This window comes from Puma concolor, chromosome C1 (genome assembly GCF_028749965.1).
Source record: "Puma concolor isolate L17-30 chromosome C1, mPumCon1.1.hap2, whole genome shotgun sequence".
In the NCBI taxonomy this organism is placed as follows: Eukaryota; Metazoa; Chordata; class Mammalia; order Carnivora; family Felidae; genus Puma; species Puma concolor.
The window spans coordinates 173,057,920-173,082,858 of NC_141674.1; positions in this window are offsets into that span (position 1 = coordinate 173,057,920).

Sequence of the window (24,939 nt, forward strand, 5' to 3'; positions counted from 1 at the left end):
CCCCTATGTTATATATTATATGCCGTATACAGAGATTCTTAAATACTTTTTAGCAGATTAATATTTTGATTATTGGTATGGAGTCCCCTTACGTACACCAGCAATCCACAGCCTGTAATAGCATCTTGGAAATTTCAGAACAGAAGGGAGTCAGCAGATATGTCAAAGGAAAAAGATATCCTTCATAGATTGCAAGTGACATTCTTGTTTATATTGTACACTCCCAGAAGAAATATATCCTTACAGGAGGAAAAATTATGGTGACAATTAGATATCACAATGAAGGTCAATGTTCATATTTCTCTCCACCTCCTTTCAACGTAATACATCTTTAAATTATTGTAACATTTTTGTTAATGTAAGGATCTCCGATGAGCAACTGAGTCTTCCTAATTGTTGCCCTCTGGTGGCCACAATTCCATAAGGTCAAGGGTAGCACATTTATCAGTAATTTTCAAAAATTATGAAAAGACAAAATTTAAAAATTAAAAGAAATTATGAAGAATAACAGTAAATGATTGCTATAAAAGTGATAATGTAAATATTTTCCCCAAGTCTTCAGTCTCATTATTGAAAGGGGAGGGGCGCCTGGGTGGCGCAGTCGGTTAAGCGTCCGACTTCAGCCAGGTCACGACCTCGCGGTCCGTGAGTTCGAGCCCCGCGTCGGGCTCTGGGCTGATGGCTCAGAGCCTGGAGCCTGTTTCTGATTCTGTGTCTCCCTCTCTCTCTGCCCCTCCCCCATTCATGCTCTGTCTCTCTCTGTCCCAAAAATAAATAAATAAATAAACGTTGAAAAAAAAAATTAAAAAAAAAAAAAAAAAAAAAAGAAAGGGGAATGCAACCAGGTAATGGTAGGAAGATTTTTACCTTCACTTTCCAGGCACAAACATAATTTTGGACTTAAAAATAATCATATGCCTCAATCTCATTCTTTCCTCAGATAATGTCCATAAATCAGTATATGGGTACAATCAAAGCTTGGGTCACTGTAGTGGATATTATCAGGTTAATAGACATATTGGACAAAGCTGGATACAAATAAAATTCTCCATGGCTATTGGGACCTTCCAAAGTGATATAGTTTGTACAACATCATTTGAATTTATGACCAATTGTGATGTTATTCTCAAGTCCTCCTAAGTACCTGTCAATAAGTATGTCATTTTACAGACACCACTAAAAGACATTTTGAGAAGGGAATTCTCTGCCACATCTTATTATGTATGGACAGGAGATAGAGGTGCGCGCGCGTGCATGTGTGTGTGTGTGTGTGTGTGTGTGTGTGTGTGTGTGTGTGTGTGTGTGTGTTTAATGAATTCTAAAGAATGCTTCTCCTTATGGAGGCAAAAATTGAAATTCTAACAACTCAAGCAAAATTGTACAAGAGGTCTTTCCAGCAAAATGATCCTGGAATATCATTGCTATCCTCTCTAACACTCCAGGCATCTTAGAAGCCGCTGAATATTGTTAGGCTATGTGAGTAGTAGCTCTCTACACTACAGACATGGTGAACAATAGTGGTCAAGATGGCACTGCGTGGTTTTCCTTACCTGCATGTCTTTAGGGTTATGCATCTGACACCTAAGTATGTATAAATAGAGCTATAGGATAACAACAATATATGCATATTTTTCCTGTCTTTGCATTTTCAAAGTGTTTAAAATGAGAAATACAAATACACAACTGCAAACGTGACTACATTCAATATACAAATATATTTCAATATACTATTTATGACTGTCACTAAAAAGAGAACCAATTATGTTTTCTGGAAAAGAATCTCTCCATCACCAGTAGTCATTAATCTGTTTAGGCAGCAACATAAACAAGCAGAGACACCTAGGTTTGATAGTATTCTCAAATATAAAGCAAGAACTTCAGTGACCATATCAGACACCACTTATGTCCTAATTCACATACCCTCAGCTCACCCTTATACTCCAGGAATGGCTATGGAAACCAGCTGTATGGAAATATAACCTATTGCAACTTGCTTAGCTGAATCCTGTATCTCTACCTTTATGCTCTGAGATTATTGTCCACTGCCATATGGGATGCCCATAGGAACCTGCAAGCAATTCTGACATATATCCAAATCTAGACTGGTGTTAAGTGTTAATACTGCATGGTAAAGCCCTTGGCTAATAGGTGTTGGCATCTGAAAGATTCTCACATTGTTGTCCCTGAGGCAGACAATTCTGAGATGATTTGTGTAAAGATTCTCAGAGCTTCCCCAATGGGAACAAGCCCAATTTTTCTACAGCGCTGCCCGACTTGAAAACTTTCCTTTGAGTAGTCTTTTTCTTCTCCTTTTGGCCTTCCCAGTCACCCACTACAGTTCCTCAAAATCATTTGCTGAAATAGCATAGCTGCATCTAGCTCTTGCCTCAGGCTCAGTTTTTAGAGGCCAGAAAGTACATACAAATAATATGGCCCCACTGAGAAGCTACAGATGGATTTAAAATTTCATTTTCGTGAAGAGAGAAAAACCTATGACTGTTCCTGCGTGTCACTTTGTGTAATCGATTATGAGAAACTTTTTTTTCTTAATGATCAAAAGTAATCCCCTAAGTAGCTACCATTGGAGAAGAAATAAATATCTACAACAAATTATTGACTTTTGTTGACCATTTCAAAATAAGAAAACCCAGTGCCACTCTTACTACACTGCAATGATGTATTTTAATGATGCAAATAATGACTGATATCATTCTTGGTCCAAGGTTGACAGCTCATTCAGTTCATAGTGCATAGTGAACTGAATGTCATTAAATTTGATCTCCTGGGCTCTATCTCAGGAAACAGCATGTAGCAAACACTTACCGAATCAATCAGTTACTATAAATAAACTCCAGATTATGTATCAATTGTAGTTGGGTTAGCCATAACAACAACAGCAGTGCGATCACCTCTGGTCATTCATTTATTGAACCTGGTAATTTGGTATTCACAAGAAAGACCGTAGTACTCTCATTCTTCTGTGAAGGAAATTTGCCATTCATTTAACAAGAGTTCTTCATGGTCTTGGTGGGAACTCCAGGAATTAATTTACCTATTTTAAAAATATAAATTATATTTGGGTTTTCAGCTATCATCTACTAACTTTAAAAGATTCAACTTTTGGGGTGCCTGGGTAGCTCAGTCAGTTAAGCATCCTACTCTTGATTTAGGCTCAGGTCATGATCTCAGGGTCATCAGATTGAGCCCCATGTGGGGCTCTGCGCTAGGCGTGAAGCTTGTTTGAGTCTGTCTCTTTCTCTCTCTCCTCACATCCCCTCAGCTCACACTTGTTCTCTAGGAATGGCTATGGAAACCAGCTGTATGCAAATATAACCTCTCTCTCTCTGCCCCTCTGCACCTCCCCAATCCTCTGCACATGTGCATACGTGTTCTCTTTCTCTCTCTCTCTCTCTCTCAAAAAAAAAAAAAAGTTTAAACTCAAGAAGGATACAATAAGTTATTATTTCCAGGTTGCAAAAGAGACCTTGAAAGAGTGTCTTCCAGTGAAATGGAAACTCCTCCAGAAGAGTTTATTCAGCATACACAGCTAGAAAAGTTATTTTTTAAATTAATTTTGCCTTACTTGAACATGAAAAAACATGTGTTTATACATTCATATCTTTTCAAAAGTAATGTTCTCCTTCGTTTATTCAACAACATTTATTTAGTGCCTAATTATATACTGTTACTGTACCAGAAGCTGTGACATAGAAGGGAATAAAATATAGTACTTGCCCTCTAGAGACTCATTATCTAGAGAGGGACACTGTAAGCATAATTGCAGTAAAAATGATGACTTCTTTTTTAGTATAGTTGACACAAAATATTATGTTAGTTTTAGGTATACAACACAGTGATTCAATGAGTCTATGTGTTATGCTATGCTCACCACAGTATAGATACTATCTATAATCATATAACACTATCACAATACCATTGACTGTATTCACCATGTTGTACTCTGTATAAAAATGACTAACATTTTAATAGTTATATGAGGTGTGCTGTTAGAGCATAGATGAGGGATAAACACCTTACATAATTCTTGTTATCTATTTTCTTATTAATGTTTTGTATTTAATCGAAATTTATTTTACTGTAACTGTTTGTAACAGACCTAGAATATATCCTATGAGACATGAAATGCCAAAGCAAAACCAAGATGCATTATTAGTCTATTTCTCAATTTATTTGCCCTGCTCTTTTTTTTTTTTTTATTTTTTTTAACGTCTATTTATTTTTGAAACAGAGACAGAGCATGAATGGGGGAGGGTCAGAGAGAGAGAGGGAGACACATAATCTGAAACAGTCTCCAGGCTCTGAGCTGTCAGAACAGAGCCCCACACGGGGCTCTAACTCATAGGCTGTGAGATCATGACCTGAGCCCAAGTCGGACGCTTAACCGACTAAGCCACCCAGGCACCCCTATTTGCCCTGCTCTTTACATTAATGTTTATTCTAGTTTGCTTATCATTATCATCATCATCATAATCATCATCGTTATTATTTTTAGAATTCAGTATTCTTGCTGCCTCTGGTAAACATACTGTGTTTTGTAAACCCCCAAATATAAACCTATCATAGTAGAAAGAAGAGTATTAGAACTCAGGAAGCTCTACATTTGTAGTAAGCATGGCATAATGTAGAGAGAAGTTGAATCACTATGATGTATACCTGAAAGCAGTGAAAATTGTGGGTCAACAATACACAGATTTTTAAAATTTTAAAAAGGAACAATTCAGGAAGTTCAATTTCTGGTAATCGTTGTGCAGCTGACCCTCAAGTCACAATCTCTCTGGGTCTAAACTTTCTTCCTCTTAAAAAAAAAAAAAAAAAAAAAAGATTAGATTTCAATGAGTCATCAATATTAAAGTACAGTGTAATAGAGAAATTTGACAGGGCTTAGCAAGCAGGATTTCGGCCAATTTTATTACAACATTGATAGAAATATAAAGACTTCTTTGTTCTTTGTAAAAATGTCCATCTGGGTTTAAGAATAGCTTATGAGTTACACAGTTTTTTTTAAGTTTACTTACTTTCAGAGAAAGAGAGAGAGAGAGAGCAAGCACGAGTAGGGAAGTTACAGAGAGAGAGAGAGAGAGAGAGAGAGAGAGAGAATCCTAAGCAGGCTCTGTGCCATCAGTACAGAGTCCAGTGTGGGGATTTGAACCCACAAACCGGGAGATAATGACCTGAGCTGAGATTAAGAGTCTGATGCTTCAGGGACTGAGCCATCCAGACACTCCTAGTTACACATTTTTAAAGTGTATTTATTTATTTAAAGACAGAGAAAGAGAACGTGTGTGCGTGCACACACACACACACACACACACACACACATGCACGCGAGTTGGAAAGGGGCAGAGAGAGAAAGAGAGAATCCCAAGCAGTCTCTGTTCTGTCAGCACAGAGACGAATGCAGGGCTAGAGTTCAAGAACTGTGCGATCATGACCTAAGCCAAACCCAAGAGTGACACTTAACCGACTGAGCCACCCAGGCACCTCAACACATTTTTTTTTAATCTGCAGCATGGTAGAGACTTTAAACACTCATTGGTTCATATGGAACTCTAATTCAATATCAAACAACTTCTATCTGCCTTAAACTTTCTTTCTGGTTCTATTTGTCTTATTTTCCGTTTGCCTTTTTCTTTCATAATATCTAAATATCTAAATAGAATAAGTAGATAAGGAATCAGCTATGATGTTCATTTCAATTAAAATCTTTAAGTAGATTTATTTAATAAAATGGCATAATATCTTTAAAATAAGAGTAAGAAGAATAAGAAATGTATTAATTGGTTATGTTTCAGTTCTGTCCACTTCTGTTCAGAATATTAACCAGAATACTTCTTTTATTTTTTAAAAAATATACTTCACAAATAACATAAAACAAGAAATTAAGTACTGAGAATTTTAATGGCTCCCTTCAAATTAATACAAGTTTGTATCAATTTTCACAAGAACAATTTACTTTAATGAATATTATAAAATATCATATGTTTTTTTTTTTTTGTTTTTTTTTTTTTGTTTTTTTTTTTTTTTTAATTTTTTTTTTTCAACGTTTATTTATTTTTGGGACAGAGAGAGACAGAGCATGAACGGGGGAGGGGCAGAGAGAGAGGGAGACACAGAATCGGAAACAGGCTCCAGGCTCTGAGCCATCAGCCCAGAGCCTGACGCGGGGCTCGAACTCACGGACCGCGAGATCGTGACCTGGCTGAAGTCGGACGCTTAACCGACTGCGCCACCCAGGCGCCCCAATATCATATGTTTTTAAATATGCAGTAAAAAAAGTAACAGTTTTAGCCTTAATTTGAATTCAGAAATATCTGGACAAGTTTGGCAAATGTGTCCTTTAACGTGATGTATGTAATTTAGGTTTACTTAGCACACAAAAGTCCATTTAGATAAAAATATACCTTGTGCATATATGATTAAAATAATAATCATATATTAGGAGTCAGTTCTTATTTTTTCATGAGGGAAACAATTTATAAGCTGGTTATCATTACTTAAACACTTTGAAGATATGAATATGTTTAATCAATATGAAATTTAGGAAAAACACTAAGTTTAGAGAACAGAAAAAGTAACAAATTAACTTAAAAAAAGATTAATATAAAATGACAATCGATTCTGTGGCATATTTGAGACATTTGTTTATCTATGAAACACATATGTATGCAAGTAGAGAAAATATGTTTATATGTAGGAAAGTAAGATATTATCATATTCTAGGGCTTAGGATAAGCAGAATAAACTGGAAAATAGTGGAAGAGGAGAGCAGGTATATGCCTGCCTTATGACTACAATGCATTCTGTTTCATGGATGAAATCCAAGTACCTGGAATAGCGTCTCATACACATTAGAAGAGTGATTAATTACTTGTTTGAGAAATGAATGAATGAATGAATGAATGAATGAATGAATGAATGAAGGCATGGTGTTGGAGGGCTTTTGGGTAGATTCAGGATGATTTCAGATATAGCTAATGCCTGCTTTGATCAATTTACTTGTATTGATACACAATTGACATGCATAACTCAGCCCTTTAGCTGAATGATAAGAGAGCCCACAATGTGCTTTCAGCATCATTTTCAGATGGGCTTGAACAAAGGTTTGGCATATTACACTTTGATGATGCTTCCCTGAAGTAAGCACATGTGATCCAGGGTTCACCCTGCCTTCCAGAGGTAGATCAGGGACTCGATTCTGACCACAGTAGTGTGATTTAACATGTATTGGTTCTGAATAAATGTGTCACCTTTATACAATCAGACTCTTCCAATGCCTAGACTCCAGAGAAATATTAGAAATCTTGATTGTGGCTCACCATTGAGCCCAGACAGTACTAATGTTCTGTTTCATTTCTATCAATCTGGCATCTGTCTTTAACTGGTTTCAAATTCAGGTTTAGATAATTATTTCCATCTAAAGACAAGCAGAATGGAAACTGATTCAATGAAATGAAAACATGACAGGTTTTCAATTAAGGAACCAATACTCATTATGCAACTTAATAATTATACTTTATGTATCAGCTCACAAAGTACGTTCACTTACATCTTATTTGAATCTTAGAATAAAATAAATATGTGGTAGATATAAATACACTTGTTATTTTAGAGTTATATAGATAGGAATCCCTATGGGATAAAATGAGGAAACTATCTTATGAAGACATATATTGCAGAAGAAACAGTGCAATGCATTTTTAGCAGACAGAGTGAAGACATTCATTCATTGACTGGAAAAGCTTAAACTGGGATTGAACAGGCCTATTTTTAATTTTGGGTTTATACTTCACAGTTGTGTGACATGAATTATCTGCTCATCAACTTCATCTCCCTAATAGGAATAAATAATAATTACCTTGTAGGCTTTTGGTTAGGATTAAATGATATATGGGATCTGAAGTTCATAGCACATAGTAAATTTTCCACAATAACAGCTAAAGCAATACCAAAGTAGTTTAAACTCCTAGAGATCTCGGGCAAAACTGGGGGACAAAATCCTCTAAAACCTCCCAAGATTCATAGTGAAATATATTTATTGTATATATGAGTATACTTTTGTGTCAGAATAATTGCACTGTAAAAATATGTTGGGAATCTAATTTACATGTCCTTCACACTGTAATTACCTCAATATTTTATTCACCATAGCATTGAAAGTGATGCTTAACACAAACTAACTCCTTCTGATCCCTTCTTGTGCATAAACTTCTTTGCTAATCCTTTGAGACACATAAGTACATTCTAAGTTCCATCTTGTACATATTCTTAAGACAAGCTAATATAGGTTTCATTTATTTGTATAATTCTTCATTTTCAATTCTGTATACTTTCCTAAGAGAGAATAACATTTTGAATATAAAAAGTATATTCCATAATTTTAATTATTCAAAATTTATTTAATTTTGAGTTTATGTTTAGAAAGCTCAGAAAGGCAATATATTTGGTGCTAAGTTAGTAAATTTGAGTATTTCTCTGAACCCAAAAATATATGCTTATGATTTTCTTGGTATGGTTTTATATTCACTGAATAGAAGGCGTAGTTCCTTTTTATAGCAGTAACATAAACTTGACTCAGCCAGTCTTTTAGAAAAAAATTAAGATAATATATGACATTACTTTAAATGATACTTTCATGTTACTTCTAGTTTAGAAGTCAGTTTGATGCAACATCAACTCTGACTTTGTTTATGAGAACACATATGAGTTCCACATTGACTGGAACTCAAAAATTACTTCTTACTATGATTGTTATTTCCCTAGATTAATCTTCCTCAGCCCAAATAATTATAGATTAAAAGTACAATAGAATTTTAATGTAAAAACATGGCACTATATGAAAGTTAGCTCAGATAGTTCTGGAATAAAATCCTGTGTATGTCATCTATTAACTCTTTGGCATTGTCTAAGATATTTTAAATCCTTATAATGAACATTTTCCTTAGCTCTAAAATTAGGGTAACAATGATATTTGCATGAAAGTTTGTGTTAAAAGAAAAATGCACATAGTATTCTGTATACAATTATTTCTTAAAGTAAGCATGCATCAATTATATTCATATATAATATATAATGACATTTTTGGAATTCAAAACCTGGAGTTTAATTTTGTAGTACTATCATTATTAGAAATGTCAAATCTAAGACATTTTGTAACCTGCCTCCAGAGATGAGGTAGAACACCGTGGCACTAACATATTATACTTTTGTGTGAATAAAGTTTGACATTTTGCCATACGTTCTGACCAGTTCTGCATGATTCCTTTGATCTCTCCAGCACACTCCTACTCCATGTAGCTGGCAAATCTAAAAATGGACCTCTAACATTTTTCTTGTGCTTACTCATGAAACCACTTGCTTGAACTTCTTTATACTGTTCATACTTAATTGTTCCCTATATTCTGAGCTTTCGTCTCTTTCATTTTTTCTTAATGTCAATTTTGCCATCCTCACAGTCCTGACATTTAGGTTCATTTCACCACACATGACCTACTTTCCTCATGGTCTACAATTTAGAATTTTCTTCCAGTTTCCCTGACTTCAACTAGCCTGAGGATAATTTCCCATCTTTGGGATGATAGACTACATTTTCCCCTATAATAGGAGATACTCCTGCTGAGCTCCCCTTTGAATTATGAACAGACCTTACATATACTCCAGTTACTTTTATTTGATCAAAATGGCATTGAAAAACTAAAAATTAGTTTTACTTCTAGGCAGAAATCAGTAAACTACTATGACAGCCAATATACTAACAGATACTCAACTTGCACTCTGCCCAACTCTACCTTGGAGGCATTACCATTTGCCCATAATTTTATTCCCACCCATACTCTAAGTATGGTTCTAGAATCCCTGAAGAGATTATATAATGATCTCTTACTTCAGGAAATGCTGACCTAGTTACAAAAAACATGCTGGCTTCTGTTTCCTGTACTTGATATCTGGATGTGTAAGATGAGTTTCTCACTGACCAGCCCCACTTCTTTTCTTGATTCCTTAATTCACATTGCTCATTCTCTCCCTATAGATCTTCTTTAAAGGAAATAGAGAAATACAGATGCCTAGGTGGCTCAGTCACTTAAGTGTCTGACTCCTGATTTTGGCTCAGATCATGATCTCATGGTTCATGAGTTTGAGCTCCATGTGGGTTCTGTGCTGACAGCATGGAACCTACTTGGGATTCTCTCTCTGCTCCTCTCCTGGTCATACTCTCTCTGTCTACCGCAAAATAAATAAACTTAAAAAAAGAAAATTCAGAAATACAATAAGCATGTTATATAAAATATATATTTAATAATATATGTTTATAAATATATGTACAAATTATATATAATATAGATATAGATGATAGAGATAGAGATATATTTAATGCATGCCTATTGTATTTCTGTGTTATCCTGGAGTAAAAGGAAGAACACTGCATTCCCAAATCTTGTAATCAAATCTCTCTTCTTGGATACTTGCTTCTCTCTGTTATGGATACAAGCCATGAAGTATACCTTCTATAATCTCCTTGCCCCTGATCTACACTTCCACCTTACACGCTTATATGGAAAGCAACTATCCGTTTAATCTTTCAAGCTTATGCTGCTGCCCTACATACTTACTTACTTGATCTGAGTACTTGCAATGGATCTGTTTGTGTGATTGTATCGAACTCCACCAACTCCATGACTTCAGACAGTCTTTCCATTTGGATTTGTGTCATTCCAGCACTGTTCTTATCTGTTAAGGAATCGCACACTGTATCATCAATAATCTATGGGTATGCTTGCTTCATCAGAATATTAGGCTATCTTCTCCCCATGTTGCTTGATCCTGTTAATATTAATTACCAGATTCATGAATTCAAACAGCAAATTGCAATACTAAAAAACTGGGTTGAAATATTTACCACCAGAACATACCATTTTTTCTACTGGCTAAAAATAATGTATTTTATATAAATACAGTTATAGATATATTAAGAAAATCATAGTTAAATCTTAACTCTTTCAAGAAGAGAGGGAAACAAACCACAAGGGGCTGTTAATGATAGAGAAAAAACTGAGGGTTGATGGAAGGAGGGGAGGCTAGATGGGTGATGGGTACTAACGAGGGCACTATTTGTGATGAGCACTGGGTATTGTTATGTAAGTGATGAATCACTGAATTCTACTCCTGAAACCAATATTGCACTGTATGTTAACTAAAATTTAAGTTAAAAAAGAAAGAAAGAAAAGAAATACATATCAGAAAAATAAAAACAAACAAAAACCACAAAGCAAAAATAGTAAAACTTTCAATTAGTGATAATGATAGATAATTTTATATTTCACAATTAATCTGGTTTCATTTCTCTGGTATTGAGGCTAAGTGGGATTTTGTTTCTTGCAATGTAATTATGATTAAATCAGCTTTAGACCTGCCATGATAGAATTGGTATTGTTTTACAAAGTGGGAAGATTATTCTGAAGGCCTATTTTCTGCCTATTCCTTCATCAAAAAATAATATCATCTTTATATTAGTGTACATTAAAACTGAGGATCAACAAATTTCAATTTTATCTGAATTATCTGAATGTCTCTTTAAAGTCTTAGCTGCAAGGTAGCAGAACTATTCCCCATTGCATGTTATTAAATAACTTTCAAATTCTATTTTCACATTTTTCTGTATTAGTCAAAGCCATTTTCTGCTGCAGCCTGTAATCAAAGCTTAGCATACTTAGAAAGAAAGCTATAACCACATTATTTCTCTTAAAGCAAGCCTGACTCTTGTAAAGAAAATCTGGCCTGCAGAATTTAATGGAGAGGCTTTGCATTTGATTGCACATTGGTAAAATAATGAAATCACCCTCCTACAACCACTAACTTCAGAAAAAGATAAATTGCCAGGTAGATTTTATACAATATGACAACTCTGAAAAAAAATAAGACTTGGTAATTCAAAATATATAATATTAAGTCATGTAGTTTTTCATTGTTGGCTGTTGCAGCTTTTACTTATTGCCAAAGATGAATTGAAGGAAAGCCTAGAATCCTCCATGTACGTTTTCCTTGAATTTTGCAGATGAGTATCTTATGTTTATATATTGAAACAGTGAATTATACAGTGAAACAAAATGGACTTAGGCAATGGAGAAATATGTTTTTTTCTGGAAGTCATTTATTCAATCATTTTTAAAATTCATAATCATATGACATTAGTTTCATGTAAAAAAACAAATCTCTTAGTGTATTCACTTATCCATTTATTTTATGTGAGATGCCATATAATCATTTGACATGTTGCTTGGGAATCCATCATTGCTTTCATATTGTTTAGGTTGCAGTTAGTATCTACAACAATCTGGATTTACATGTAACACACTGAAAATAAGTCCAAGAAATTCCATTCCATTTGACAGTATTTCAAGCAATTAAAAATATGGATGCTAATCATTTTGGTGAAATAGATACTGAACACTCAAAAGATTTTTAAAAACTGATAGTTTTGAAGCATTAGTGGATGTGTAGATATCTGAAAGTAATCATTATATGCCTTTAGTCCCCAAATTTTACCATAACACACATGCACACACACATGCATACTCTAATAAGCTGATGAATTGAGCAACCAAGTTTATCACCTCCTGCAGGGAGGAGCATCAACTTGATAGAGTCTTAGTAGTGTTTTAACAGAAGATTACAGTGAGAAACTTTTGGAGATTTGGGATCTAGCCTTGTGTGGGTTAAGATGTGTGTTTTGCTGTGATAAATCTGAACTTGATTGGGCAAATTGTATGAATTTCCGGTCAGAAGACCTTGCAGCAAATTTGAATAAGTAAAGAGTTGTTTCATAAACAAATGTTTTGTTCAGTTGAGGGAACTAATGCCATGAAAAGCAGGCTAATTTGAGCTGTCAATTTTGGAAAATCCAATTTTAGAAAATTGCTACACAAACAACAAAATTATTAACTGGTCTACAGAAGTACCTGAATGAAAGTCGTTTGAAGTAAATAGTAATCATGTTTAATGCAGGTGGCCTTGGTTCTTAGTCCTGATAATTAAGCCAGAAGTTTAATGCAGGAAATTTTATTTCATAATCTCCCCTTTTGGACATTATTTGGGCTGAACTGGAAGACACACCATTATATAAAGAGACCATCAAGAACTGTGAGAGGCCTGGGATTTTATCACATTGGCAATCTAACAAGTTAGCCTGTCTGCTGTTTCATAGATAGTGGTAGAAAACACACAATTTCTGGGTTAGAGGCAAAGGCCTTTATTACTCATGGAAAAACAAACAAACAAACAAACAAACAAACAAAAACGGTAACTAGAGTGGTTCCCTGAGTTTCCTTGGTTTCCTTCCAAGGTCTACGGAGAGAGGACAGGACAGGGTGACATAAATACGCTGGGATGCCTTCCCATGTAGTGAAGTGCATTGCAAGGGAGGAGCCCTGTGCTTGGGGAATATAGCAAGCAAAAGAAAGCTTGCACCTTGTCTCATAATAATCCATCATTCATCCTGACATGTATTTGGCAAAACTCAAATTTCATGAATATACAACTTTAGTGATTGTGATGATTAATCTCACCAAGAAAGGCTGTGACCAACACCACTTATTTTTTCTCGTAAACTATTTCATTAAATACAATATCAAGAGAATTATAAATGGCATCATGAGGCCAAACTGCAGCAATGACCTCAGCATACCCCCAGGGCCCCAGGACTCCATCAACTATCAATAAATCCTAGATGGGGAAACTGCTAAGTCTCATTTCAGAAAACCAAGATGAAGTCTAAGGGGAGGTGATCATGCATTAGATACTTGTTCAAACTTCTTTAATATAACGAGTTAAGGAAAGATCATTAAGACTTTTCCATACAATATAAATACAACTTTGTTTTTCAATTCAAATGAACACCTTAATATGTGCTTTGTGAACTTCCATAGGAAATGACAGAGAAAAGATAAAGATTTTGTGGGATATATTACTAGCATGACTCAAGTTTAGAAATATATACATTTTGGGGCACCTGGGTGACTCAGTTGGTTAGGCGTCCAACTTGAGCTCAGGTCATGATCTCATGGTTCATGAGTTTGAGCCCCACATCAAGCTCTGTGCTGACAGCTCAGAGCCTGGAGCCTGCTTCAGATTCTGTGTCTCCCTCTCTTGCTGCTCCTCCCCCACTTGTACTCTGTCTCTCTCTCAAAAATAAAATTAAAAAAAAAAACATTAAAAAATGATAATAACATAAAAAATAAGGAGAGTTCCTACTTACAGAAATATATATATTTGATATAACAAATTAATTTTTAGGTTATAAAAACATAAAATAATGCTACTTCTCATAATTATAGTAATAAATGTAATGATTAGCTTAAGCTATTTTTTTTTAATTAGAGGTAAAATAGCTTAAGCTATTTTTAAATAAACTGTGTGTATTTATCTGACTCTGGTGTTTGATTTTTACTGATAATTAAATAATTTAAAAATGTATATAGCATTAATAATTAATCTTATTAAACATCATAATTGAAATATTCTAATTAATATGAAAGATGTATATAAATGTATATAATAATACAAGTAAATTGGTTCAGACTTAATATATAATTAAACATTTTAACAGATGAACTAATATAATAATTGATTATTGTTAGAATAAGTATTTTATAATATATTCAGATTAACTAAATATTCTACATGTTTATTCATTACGTCTTGAAAAATATGATATTCCAGTTGCGTTTTAAAATAATCTGTTAACCATTATTGTTTTAGGAAATATTGAAAAAGTCAATTTTAGGATTCATTCTCTCTATATTCTTCTAAAATAGCCATCTCTCATGGAAGAGCAAAGAGACTACCCTCCCCATTCTTAACCATATAATCTGAAATCAAAATATTCCAGCAGAGGCCACACTATGTTGTGTCAAGTTTTATACTTCTTCTCTCACTGAAATAATTACAAGACAGGGGTGCCTGAGTGGCTCAGTTGGTTAATCATCTGACTCTTGATCTAGGCTCAGGTCATGATCTCATGGTTTGTGGGTTCAAGCCCAGTATCAAGCTCTTTACTGACAGCACAGAGACTGCTTGGGATTCTATCTCTCCCTCTCTTTGCCCCTCTCTCCATCTCATAAACAAACAAACAAACAATGTTTGAAAAAAAAGAAATAAGACAGAAAAGAATGATAGGTCCCATGCCATTTTATGAAAATTTTAATAAACCGAACAATCCAATAAACTTAATACATACTTTTACCCAAGATATATGCAAAGTTGATAACACTCCTCTCATTTAATTCTTTCTTCTGATAACCTGAAAACACTCAAAGGACTCAGATACAATAAGTTAGTTAAGTGTCATCATACTAAATGGGGTGGGGGTGGAAATAAAGTAGATTGTTAAACACTGGCCCTGCTACAAAGATTTCTCAAAAGTACCTTGCATGTAGTGAGTTGTAACAAATATCACAATAACTCAGGAGTCTAGTCTCAAACTAGCAGTTAGTTGTAAATGATCCAAAGTTCTTGTCAAACAGTTAATCCTAAATTACATTATATGCAATTATTATTCTATTTCTTAATCGTGGTTCATACTATAAAGCAGATAAAATGGTTAGCATATGTACATTTCAGTAATATTTTAATTGAATATGCTACTAATAGTAATGCATTTTCATGTGGTAAAAAGCATAAAGTGGTTAATTTTATTGTCTTAAAATTGCATTTAGTTTTAAATTACTGATTACACTGAATTTTGAAAATAAGATCAAAATAATGACCCGAACAGGAAAGGATTAATGTAATTTCTGTAAACTCCCCAACATTTCTTTATTATAGTGCCTGTGTTTCTCCTCACTAACAAAACTTCCAATTTCTTTTAAATATTTTCTCTGAAGTTGCTGCTTTTGAGCTTAACATTCTGCTGACAAATGATCTACTTGTGAAAAGGATATAATCACTTACTTCAGGAAGAAATGTTCCACTGTGGACCCTTAATATAGACAAATGAAAGTAGAGCAAAGTTAGTTTTCTAACAGTTCTAGTAACCTAGAAGGTAAATTTATAAGATGGCAGGAAGCTCAAAATAGGCAATATAACTTTTGTTCCCATATGAGATCCCTAACTGTATTGCCAAGTTTTGAATCAGATGACTGTCTTTTTATGCTTTACATAGCACTGAATGCATTTTCCATAGGTCTTTCTTTTTGCTTCATTTACTGTAAGTGTTGATATTGCTCTCAGCTCCTCTTACTTATGTTCTTTTTTACACTCAAGCTATAAAATGTTAAATAATTGGTAGGACATATTTTTCTCTCATGTGAAAAGAGGGAACAATATGGTCACCTTCATTTGTTCTATGACAAACTATTTGTCCACTCGACTGCAGATCAGCACCGCTGGTACAGGAGAGCTCACCCAAACACACTCACTGAAATTGCCCCAGTAGACATCATTACCTCCTGGATCTACACCTGTATGACTGGCTGTTTCCTTTTAGCCTTTTCTGAACCTGACTGTACTCTCTGTCTGCAGTTTCTTAGTGTATATCAGTGTTATAGACAACGTCATTATTGCTGTTTTTGTAAACACTCTACTTTTAAATATTTTATTGTTTTGTTTCAGTAACATAGCTTCTGATTTCTTTGTAAAACTTTTAAGGAACAAACTTCAGTGGCTCTGTATCTCTGTGCTTTTTTTGTAAGAAGAATCATAACCATAAATAATTTTGTGTCAAATATTCAAATACATCTTTAATTTTCATTACTTATTTATACATTTTTTCAGGTGACTAATTGGTTTAATTTTTTTTTTTTTGCATCAGGAGTTAACATAGATAATAGATTATTAACATAGATAATGTTTCTATCCTCAAGTCTCTAAATGAATCATCTTATTCATTTACTTTTTCATTCCTTTATCCAGCAGTCATTCATTTACACTTCATGTCATTCCATGGTAATAGAAGTTAGTAGATAAAAAAAGAAATATAAGAATATACCAAACATACCAAGATTGGCAAAAAAAATCTGATAAAATGACATTGCCACTTTCAGATTAGTTAGTTTCATTTTTATGATGAAAACCAAGGATATGAACAAAAGAAATTGTGAGATATATATGAATTTCAGAGCATTGGATTAGTGTAAAAGGAATTAGTCTGATTTTAGAAAAGATAAAGAATGCATAGCACTGCATGAATAGAATTTTATATAACCATCATGAATATTTTTCAAAGTAATTTCTAATTTAAAGAATTCACCAAGTAATGAACTAGCAAGAACTGTTAGATTTGAGTACTTCAGAACTCCAAAGTCTAGTTCAACACTGCAGTGTCCCGGCAGGTGAATTTTGACATTTCACATAGAATCTACAACACCCTGTTCCTGGCCCTAAGACGGGTAGCTGTAGAGATAGTGGCCCACATTCCTACTGCAGCCTGCTGATGCCGGGTGGGCAGTAAGGCCCTTCTTAAGAAATTTAGCTTTGGGTTTTAATGTGACCAGCAGTTCAGAGATCAGCATAGTGGCTATTGTTAAACCTCATCAGGTTTAAAAGGTTAAAAAGTTTCTTGGGAAGACACCCTTGAAAGAAGTTAGAGACAAATGCCTCCCCCTCACCGCCCCCCCCCTTTTATTTCCTTATTGAATGAAATAGACTAAATGCAGACATAATTAGACAAGGAATATACTCCTGACAAGAGTTTGGAAAAGCCACTAAACAAATGGGTAATTATTATCCTCGACATCAATCTCTGGGGAGGATGAAGAACCTCATTTTTAGAATTACCACATTGCAATATTGAAAATATAAGGTTCTCAACAAAAATTATAAAACATATAGAGAAACAGGAAAATATGATCCATTCATAAGAAAAATAAGTGAATCAGAAGAAACCATCTCAGAAGATGGTCAGCAATTGGACTTCCTAGACAGACTTCATTCAGGTTAGCTGCCTTAAATGCATGCAACGCTCTGAAAAACAAAAAACTAAATCGGAAGAACGGTGTCAAACACATAGGGAATATCAATAAAGAGATAAAACGTAAAACTTTGCAAAAATGGACATATTTGTCGTGAGACACAAACTACCAGAGCTCTCTTAAAAAGAAATGTATTATGGGAATAGTCTGTATTTCTTTATAAATGAATCTTTATTATATAAAAAAAAAACAAAGTTTTTTTTTGTAATAAATCCTACCAAATATTTAAAGAATAAGTAACAGGAATTACCCAATACTCTTCTGAAAAAGATAAAGATGAGAGAATACTTCACAGATGTTTTTATGAGACTGGTGTTACCAAAACCAAAGGCATGAAAATATAAAAGTACTTAGTAATACACTCATGACATAAACTCAAAATTTCTTTAAACTAGGTGGAAAAATTCTAGTAATAGATATAATAGTTAATGCATCATGACCAAGTGGTTTTCTCCAGTGAATGTCAGTAAGGTAGTCAATTTTGAAGATTAATCATTGTAAAGCACATGTTTCCATTTCAAAAGAATAACATACAGTTATCTCAGTAGATACAGATAAAATGTTTCAAAAATTTCTGCAACCATTTATGATAGAAACGCTCAGCACTCTAAGAATGGTAGAGATGTTCCTTGATCTGATAAGCATTGACAAAAACCCTATGGCTAAATTATATTATGTAGTGAAATACTGAATTCGTTCCACCTGAAGTTGCAAAACAGATGAGGATGCTTACCCTCATTACTCCTACTCAACAGAGCAATTCAGCGTTTGTTTCATCTAGAAGTTTGGAACATGAGAACAAAGTTCTTACTGACATTGGTAAAGAGGTATTCACACACGTTACTATGAATTGAGTAGTTTAAATAATTTTGTGGTTTCCAAGTGTTATGATTTTATCATGTTGTGTCAAAGTAATAGACTCATCTTGTCTAATCATTGTCATTATACAACGAAAGTTGCTTATGTTTATTTGGGAACTTCATAGCCTGGCTTTCAGCTGCCAGTTGTCAAGAGAGTCTTCATATTCCTTTAAGACAATGGTAAGAATACACGAACACTTTCATGGTATTCTTTTTTATGAAACAGTAAGTATATTGTTAAAATTAAATGACTAATTGGACAGAAAACGGTCAGTTTTATTTATTTATAATATTTATAATACACAATATTCATTGCTGGTAACTTACGAAAAGCATAAGCATACAAGACCACAGATTTATGAACATCTTTCTGGCCAGTCTCTTGTATAAAATAATGAAGATTTAATTTAAAATAACATTTAGGAAACGTGATATGTGGCTGACACACCATACTTGATGTGTAGCACTTAGTGTGCCATTTTTGGGTTCCTTCCATAATACACATAAATGGCATTTTCTGTGTATCAGATGGCATATTCTGAAATCATTATGCTTTTTCACGAATGGTCGACAATCATCATACCACAATGGAACATTTTGTGAGTCTATATTTGTTTTAAAGATTCATAAAAGTAATCTTTTTTGAGGGGGATGGTAAGTTTGAGTTACTCTGTTTTAACAAGATGCAAATTTGGGAGCACAGTAATGTTTTCAAGAATGTAATGGCATCGGGGGCACCTGGGTGGCTCAGTTGGTTAAGCATCTGAATCTTGATTTCGGCTCACGAATGATCTCACAATTCGTGAGTTTGGGCCCCATGTGGGGGCTCTGCCCTGACAATGCGGAGGCTGCTTGGGATTCTCTCTTTCTCCCTCTCTCTGCCTCTCCCCTGCTCACACTCTCTCTCTCTCTCAAAAATAAATAGACTTGGGGCGCCTGGGTGGCTCAACGGTTAAGCGTCCAGCTTCGACTCAGGTCGTGATCTCGTGGTCCCTGAGTTCGAGCCCCATGTCGGGCTCTGGGCTGATGGCTCGGAGCCTGGAGCCTGCTTCCGATTCTGTGTCTCCCTTTCTCTCTCTGCCCCTCCCCTGTTCATGCTCTGTCTCTCTCTGTCTCACAAATAAATAAACGTTAAAAAATTTAAAAAAAAAATAGACTTAAAAAAAAGAGAGAATGTAATGGCATAAAATCCTTGGTTCTTATAATCAAATATTATTTTATGTATATCAAGAAATAGAACTCAAGAGAATATACACACACAATTGTTCATATTTAAAATTAGTGTCAAAATTTGAATCCCATATACCTAGTCTTTAAAAGAAATTTAGACAATCGGGAGACAGTAAAATATTTTAAGCAAGGAGGAATTTGGTTAGATTTGTAATCTGAAAATGTAATAATAATTATAATAGTAGTAGTTAGTAATAAAAACAAACCTCATTCTGATAGCAGTGGATGATGTGTTAGGCATGACCAGGATACTATGGGATGATTATCAGGAGGCTATTTCATTGAGTCAGTAAAAAAGATACAGAGAATTTAATGAAAGCATAAGTTGAGAGGATGACAGAAAAGAAAGAAATTTGAGAAATATGTAAGCAATAGAGAGAACTTCACAATGACTGAACCCTGCTAAGTGAAATAATCCAGTTAGAAAAATATGAATATTGTTTGCTTCTGCTTATATTAGGTGCTTAAAGTAGTCAAATTCATAGGGACAAAATGTCAAATGATGGTTACCAGGGGTTAGGAAGAGAAGAAGTTAGTGTTCAGGAGTATAGACTATCAGCTTTGCAATATGAAAAGATTTTCAGATATGGAGTGGAGTGATAGTTATACAACAATATAAATGTATTTAATATCAAAACTATACATTTAAAATGGTTAAGATTGCAATTTTTGTGTATTTTGCCACAGTATTTTTTTTTAAAGATAGAATAGAAATACTTTATATGAGATAGCTGGTCTTAAACACCATTTATCCAATCAAATATTTACTGACTACCAAGTAGTTTAGTGTCAGAGGACAACAGTACAGTTTTTCTTGAAACCATACATACAAATGGGAAGACATATATAAAGATAAGGAAATGGAGATGAAAAAGCTACCTCCTGTAGATGGTGTGATCCCTTTGAGCAAAAAGGTGAAATTATTTCCTCAGCTGAGGACAGGAGAGATGTAGGTATCAACGTACAGTTGACCCTTGAACAACACTGATTTGAACTGCATTTATACATGGATTTTTGTTGATAGATGCAGTAGAGTACTTTAAATGTATTTTCCTTATGAATTTCTTAATAGTAGTTTCTTTTCTCTAGGTTCCTTTATGCAAGGAATGCAGTATTTAATGCACATAACATACAAAATATGCTAATTGACTATGTTTTTGGTAAGGCTTCTGGGCAGCAATAAACTATTAGTAGTTAAGTTTTAGTGCAGCAACATTTGCACACAGAGTTTTGACTGTATGAGGGGTCAGTGCCCCCTAACCCCTTCATTGTTTAAAGGTTAACTGTAGTTAATAATTATGTACAAGGAAAAGAAACTTAAGCATAGAAAAATTTCGTTTTTGGGGCGCCTGGGTGGCTCAGTCAGCTAAGCGTCCGACTTCAGCTCAGGTCATGATCTGACGGTCCGTGAGTTCGAGCCCCGCGTCAGGCTCTGTGCTGACAGCTCAGAGCCTGGAGCCTGCTTCGGATTCTGTGTCTCCCTCTCTCTCTGACCCTCCCCCATTCATGCTCTGTCTCTCTCTGTCTCAAAAATAAATAAACATTAAAAAATTTAAAAAAAAAAGAAAAATTTATTTTTTTTAATTTATGTAGTATTTAATTTACATCCAAGTTAGCATATGGTACAACAATGATTTCAGGAGTAGATTCCTTAATGCCCTTTATCCATTTAGACCATGCCCAGCTCCCACAACCCCTTCAGCAACCCTCTTTGTTATCTATTTAAGTCTTTTATGTTGTGTCTCCCTCCCTGTTTTATTTTAAACAGAAGATTTTATAAATGCAACTATTTATTATAGTAGTAATAATGCGTTTTATCAATAAAATAATGAGATGGCCAGACAAAAATTAAATTCATCAGGGGACAAATTGCATTGTATCTCTTTTGCGGGGGGAAAACAAACATTCAAACTGGGAGATTCTGGAGCTGTCCCTAAAGGAGCCTTATTAGAAAGACGTAGATGAGAAAAATTTCATGATTCTTCCCTTTTGTGAGAACCAGAAAGAAAGACTATAAAGGAAAATCGTTACAGAAGACCATAGTAAGTAAGAGATAAACAGATTCCTAAAATGTTAGTGGAACACAGAATGAGTTGCGTGGCCCTAAATCCATCTCTGAATCAGTAACTGGAGAAAACTATAAACAAGGAAAGGAGCAGCTATTTCTCTCTTCCAATGGCACTGGCTGATAGCAGCATAATAAGGACACCCATACCAGCTGTGCAGAGCTTTTCGCCACACAGTTTAACTAGCTCTGCCAGGATATTTGTGATGTCTGTCACTCAAGTAGCAGGAAAGAGAAGGAAGATTAAGCTTGATGACTGTCATTTGAGGAGTCAAATGTTGTAGAAGTAAATTAAAGCGTAGATGTTGTTGGGACTGTGATGGTTAATTTTATACTTCAACTTGGCTGGGCGATGGCACCCAGTTTCTAGGTGTTGCTGTATAGATATTTTTTGAGATATGGTTAACATTTTAATTGTTTGGCTTTAAATATGGCAGATTACCTTTCATAATATAGGTTGGCCTTATCCAGTCAGTCAAAGGCCGTAAGAGAAAAGACTAAGGTCCCCTGAGGAAGAAGGAATTGGCTTCTAGACAAGACATTGCAACACTAACTCCTCCCTGGGTCTCTGTCCTACTGGCCTGCCCTATGTGTTTGAGATTTGTCAGTCCTCACAGTCTTGTGAACCAGTTCCTTAATATATAGCTCAGTCTCTCTCTCTCTTTTTATGTGTGTTTGTGTGTGTGTGTGTGTGTGTGTGTGCCCACACACAGATAACCTATTGGTTCTGTTTCTCTAGAGAATCTTGACAATACAAGGACCAAAGATTAAATATTATTTGAGTCAATGAAGAAGATAAACACTAGTCTTAGCAATGAAATGTCATTAAATAACTTAAGTTACATAGGACAATATTTGCCAGTAGTAGTCCCAGGATACAGTCCTTAAACAAATAAACAAAAAAAAATAAAAAAGAATAGGAGAAGGGGGAAAAAGGCATTACGGTTTAATAAATTGAAAGACGTTACATTGAATAACCCTTCAGATTCGTAATTCACATTAGAATACTATAGGTGTAGGAAATCTTGCAATAAAGACAATTTTTTGACCCTATTTAACCTAGTGTTTTACAAGCTCATTTGACTATCAAATAATTTGGGGTGTGTGTATGTGTGTATTTGTATATGTGTACATTCTCATGTGTGTATGTGTTTGGTAAATCTGGTATGAAATATTCAGTGGGATAAGGAAAGAAAGAAGAGTGTATTAGTCAGATAGGTCTGCCATAACAAAATAGCACAGACTGGGTGGCTTAAACAACAGAAACTTATTTTCTCACAGATCTAGAGACTGGGAGTTTGAGGTAAGGGTGCCAGTAAAGCTGTTTTCCCCTGAGGCCTCTCCTTGGCTTACAGATGCCTTCTTCTGTAACTGAACTTGAGGAGTTCACCACTTGGAAGTGCATCAAATTGAACACAACCCAAGGAAACATGGAAAGCAAAGAACTTTTTATTACTTATTTCAAGTATGGAGACAGGGAGATAGCTGTCAAAGCACTGTCTTTCCATCCTGTTTGTAGCGGAAACTTTTGTTCCGTGTATTAGGGGACAAGGGCAGGGAGCTTGTATATACATTAAGGGACTTCTATGTATTCTATTTTTGTGCATATCTAGCATGTCAATATGCTAGTGCATACATCGTATGTTCAAAAAATAGCAGAAACCTCCACCATGGGAGAGGCTGTTAGTATTATGTGCTAACGGTAACTTCAGGATAACTCTGGGTGGTTCCCACACAGGTACTCAGCTCCAATTCTGCTCAAACTGCCTCCCTTAAGGGGCTCTCAGGTGAGACACATAGCCAAAGGCTATCAGGTGAAACACCTAACCCATGGTCTCCTTAGCTGAAACTACATTCCTTCCCTGCTTTTTTCCCTTCCTCTGCTTTTCTTCTGCTGACAGCTTTTATCCCTCTGATTTGAGTGACTTTCTGTTGCATCCTGGCTAATGTTTCTCTTTGTATCCCTGCATTTGCTTTTCCTCTGCACACTGCTCGTATCTCCCACTTCTTATGAGGATATCAGACATTGGATTAGAACCCCACCCACGTGTCCTCATTTAACCCTAGTTACCTTCTTAAAGGTCCTATCTTCAAATACAGTCACCAAGGGGGCTAGAGATTCAAAATACACATTTTGAGGGGACAAAATTCAGTCCACCATAAAGAGTGACTTTTCTTTGGTCTGATTTGGTTGTTCATTATTGAGTAGACTAAATTTTAGCTCATCAGTTTGTAAGCATCATCTTGGAAGGACAAATACTGCATGATTCCACTTATGTAATGTATCTTCATCACCAAACTCATAGGAACAGAGACAGAATGGCAGTTGCCAGGGACTAGGAGGAGGGGAAAATGTGGGGTTGCTGTTCAATGGGTATAGAGAATTGTAGTCACACAAGATGAAAAAGTTCTAGATCTGCTGTACAATATCATACTTCTAGTTAACAATACTGTACCATACACTTAAAATTTATTAAGAGGGTAGTCTCATGGGTTTACTGAGATTAAAAAAAAAATCACCTACTGTAAACTATAAGATTTCTTATTTATACTTTTGTATTATTTTTCCTCTTTGTAATGAAGGAATTTGTTACAAGTAAGCCTGCACGATAAGAAATATTTTAAAATGCTCTTTAGTCAGAAGGAAAATAACAACATATGGAAAATTGTATCTACCTATGGAGTAAAAAGAAAAGAATGGTAAATATGTAGAAATCGAAAATATACTTTTCTCATTTTTTATTTCTTGAAGATAATAATTTAAAACAAAGTACCAATGTATTGGAATGCTTATAAGCTTTGT